The sequence below is a fragment of the Formica exsecta genome, unplaced genomic scaffold, assembly GCF_003651465.1.
Source record: "Formica exsecta isolate Colony F162 unplaced genomic scaffold, ASM365146v1 scaffold661, whole genome shotgun sequence".
Classification (NCBI taxonomy): Eukaryota; Metazoa; Arthropoda; class Insecta; order Hymenoptera; family Formicidae; genus Formica; species Formica exsecta.
The window spans coordinates 103,386-107,934 of record NW_021853424.1 but is presented as its reverse complement, the minus strand read 5'-3'; positions in this window follow the sequence as shown (position 1 = coordinate 107,934).

Below are 4,549 nucleotides of genomic sequence, written 5' to 3'. Positions count from 1 at the left end.
TACTATATAATATATTGGCGTTATTATTTTTACATTATTTCACGTAGATTTTAGTGCAAATAAATTTTACGTAAGTACTTAACATAATCTTACTATGTTTCATAAATTTTAATTTAATAAAATACAATGCGCTTTTGTAACTAAATAACAATTTGATTAAATATATGATACATATATATTAGAATACAGGATAATAAACTGCGGTATTTGGATAATATTTATCTGCAAATTATTACGATAAAAATTTCTTTTGAAATAACAGGTTAAATGGAGGAAATAAAGAAGTCAAGTCAAAAAAAGTTGATGAGGACTCTGTCCCTCTTATGGCGGCATTAGAGGAAAAATCAACAGCTATGTTAGCACGCCTGGTCTTCTTCACGGCGATTTGTTTCACTTTGCGGGGCGGCTACTACTCTCGTTCTACTTCCGAGTCTCTTTCGCTCTTCGTTTAATCTTCTCGAGTCAAGTCGGATCCCACCATTAGTTCGCGTAGTCCATGTACTTTTCATTCGGATCCACGTTTTGCCGGTGACCTGATACGGAGTTTCGAGACGCCGAAGGGATAAATGATCGACGAAGTTTCTTATGAGAGGCGATGAAACTTTTTTTCTGTGATGTCTAAAACTGTACTTATTGCTTTAATTATTGTTCAGCAATAATTATGAATGATCAAAACAGTCAAAATATTGGATAGAAATACATATTAACGCATTTAAGTAAGTAGGAAAAGTATCAAAGCCGGCATTCTATATAGAATTTTTAAACTAACATGGTCTTATTTCTCAGCAATTAAATATACTCTATCACAACTGATATAAATTTGGTTCATTAGTTTACTTATTAGATAGAAAATACAATAGATGGTCATTGTTCGTGTATCCGTTGCTCGCTTATATACATACTAAATCAATTTGATCGATTTCGTCAAGTTTGAAAGTCTTTTTCAATTTATTCTTTTTAAATTTTAGATGTAATCGGTTTCAAAATTGCAACCGCGAATACAGATCAGATTTATGGATGGAAGAAGTTTTGTACAATATTTATGCATGCATATTTACATGACCTAACGTGATTGATCGCGAAGAGGGCTCGGAGCGCCAGTGTGCACATACATGTACATATACCTAATACGTCGCGTAAACAATTTCAGTAAACAATTCTTGCGATCCAGGAGTAATTTCCGAAGCGGAATGCCGTCCTGTTCTCGCGTTGTATTTCCTTTGCGTCGCTGAAGAATACAATTCACCGGCGATGCAATGTCAGTGATGAGTAAATTTCGTCTTAATGGCGATTCTCGCGAGTCTTGACTTACAAATCGATTTAATTGTAAAGTCGAGGTAAATCTCGGAATTTCTTTTCGTGTAATTTAAAAACACGTTTGAGATATCACAACATCTTGAATAAACTACTAAGTTGTCGAATTATATACGTGTATATAATGTAAATTGTTTAATACGTTTTGTCGCCCGTACGAGCATATATAATATATCACTAAATCAATTAAATTTATTTATGAACGTCTACAGAGAAAGCAAATAAAAGAGAATGAAACTAATAATTTTGAAAATGTCAAGCGGCATTGTTATAAATATAATATTACATATCGGAAAGTGAAATAAAGTGTTGAATACTATCTCTGCTGTGTTCGTGTATAATATATTAATTTAAAATGATTGGGAGTATATAAAATATTGATTTTCATTTTAAAGCTCTATTATAATTAACGTCTATACATAATGTAGAAATATGTAATTACATACGTAACATAGTAATGTTTTATTTGTAAGTTAATAATATAAAGTAGGTAAGAGGAAATTTTCGCTGATATTTCTATCAAATATATAAATTTTAATTATTTTAATAATAGCAGTAATAGGCTTAGAGTACTAACAATTAAATGGGAAAATTGGGAAATAAGAGCCAAACTTAATTGTTTGATTATTAATTACTTTAGTTAAATTTTTTAGTTTGCAAAAACAATGTATTAAGTATACATTATACATGGATAATATAAAGTATTTGTTGTATTTGTTTACGATTAAACAGAAATAATTTAATAAATGTTAACTATCAAAACATTTTTTTAATATTCGCTTTTATAAGAAATTTTTTCCTGTCTTCTTCAGCACAAATATTAAACACGAAAGAACAGAAGAGATAAAAGTAAACTAAGATATAGTTTTTTTTCCAGTGATGTAAAGATAGTTAAGATAATATTTAAAATATCTGTGCAACGTTTTCTCGGAGCAGCGCATCGAAAACTTTAAATAAAGATTTATCTTCCGTGTAGTCGGCGAGGCACGAAGCGAAAAAGGTCTTGAAGAACGCAGTCGCGTAGAAGTTCTGGCGCACGGGAACTTCCCGTTAACACGAGAATTTCATTTACTAATGTAATTTGCGGTTAATAGTCAAGAGATCCGTGACTCTCATTCGCGCTTATGTGTAATGCGATCACGATTCGTGGTATTCGAAAAAGTAAAGGGGAGTTTAATTGATACATACCGGGAATGCATCTTAGCGTGACTTTTACCGTAAAGCATGAATAGAGCCGTGCGATACTTTACGTAAGTCAGTATTTACATTGGGTTTTTATTCATTCTCTGACAAAGCACTAAACAAAAGTTTTTTTGTACCACTTTTTTTTCTGTATGTTGGAATATTTTACAAAAATGTCAAATTAACAACGATATGCTACAGTTTATAGCATTATATGATTATATAATTAAAATAATTAAATAGTATAATGATTAATTTCTTTTATTATATTCATGCTTATTACATTCCACAATAAGGCTGCCGCGATATTTTTTCCATACATTCTCTTTGTTTTACAGAGTTATGTTCTATGCGAGAAAAACAAAATTGCTTTTATTAGAGAAAATATAGTACGAACAATATGGTTCAAAATTTTGTAAAATTTTGTTACAAAACTAATTTTTTTATACTTGAAAACCATTTATATAATAACATTTAATTAATAACCGTAACTTTATACGTTTCTCATATATTGTAGCAAGAGTTTTGATTTACAAAATACAAGTGCAAGTGCGTTTTAATAAACAACTATTCTAAGCATTGTTCTTAAAATTTGATAAAGCAATTTATAATATTCCATTTTGTTTAAAAACTGTTTTAATTCGATATTTCTTTCTAAAGATGTTATTCACACTTTATAATATTGCACGCGAGTATATATGTAAATATTACAAATAATTATAAAATAATAATAAAAAAATATTTCAGACATCTGACATTATTTTGAGAAAAAAGGGGATTGTGAATATTTTATTTTGTACTGAAAAAGCCAGAAGTTTTCAAACTTCTTCGATAAAATGTTTCTTTCGTCATATTATCCCTTTCTTTTCTCTACAACGCGCAGTAACATCGTTATTTTTTATAGCTCCGGATCTTGTAACCTTGCTGTAACTCAACTCCGGAAACATCATAAAGCAGGTAGGAGTTACTTCGTAACCGTCGCGATGCTCGTCGCGTTGAATAACGCCATTTAACTTTCGCGATTCAGTAATCGGATGGAGATGCATTTATGAATATAAAACGTGCGCATGTACCTTCTCTTCAAGGAACTGGAAATTGCACAGCTTTTCTAGCGTGAGCGAGTTTTTGGATTTAAATACCCATTAGATAGAAATTTACAAAGGGCGAGATTTATAAAAAATACTGAACAAATAGTTTTGCCAATTCTATCAAGTTTTCAACGTTATATATCAATCAATTTTTCTTGCCAACCAGTTTGCATTATTTTGTATTTAATTACAAATAATCAAATATTTTTCTAAAAATCTCATAATAATCCCCTTTCTCTCAAGAAAAACCATTCTATGTTTAACAACAATAATCGATGAAATCTAAAAGGCAAGTGATAGATGAAAAAAACGCGTTATACGTTTTTCCGGAAATTATAATATGATTGTTGTGTGTGTCGGATGCAGATTATTGTATTGAAATGCAATTAAGCTTGTGTCATTCACTAGCTTGGAATTCGATTTATGATATTTAACGCAGGATACCGTCAATTAACAAGATATATGTTTCAAGCTTAGCAAGTTTACTATTTTCTATGACATTGTGCATGTTACGGAAAGTGCGTTATCAGGTGTTTATCACACGACTCTTTCCAGTTGTGTTTAGTGATTTATATCGTTTGAGCGACCGTGTGCGCCGAATGTAAATTACATGTGGACACATCGAAAATGGAATATCGACATGTACGACCTTTATTGTATTTTGAGAAGATGCGATTTATATGTTTTATATATGCGAGAAGATATTATACAAAACACAGTATATATGTATTTTCCCAAACAGCTCATATATTTGTGTATATAAGCTATATTTTTAAAGATGTTTTGATATATTTTTGCATATTATATAAGCAATTTTTTAAAATGTTATAATTATATATTTCTTAATACTCTGCGAATAACTTTGTACGAAAAAGAAGAGGTTAATTAATAAGTATAAGATAACAGTTTTTGTCATGTGTTTATCTTAGATAAAGATATTATATTATAGTTGATTAACTGCTATA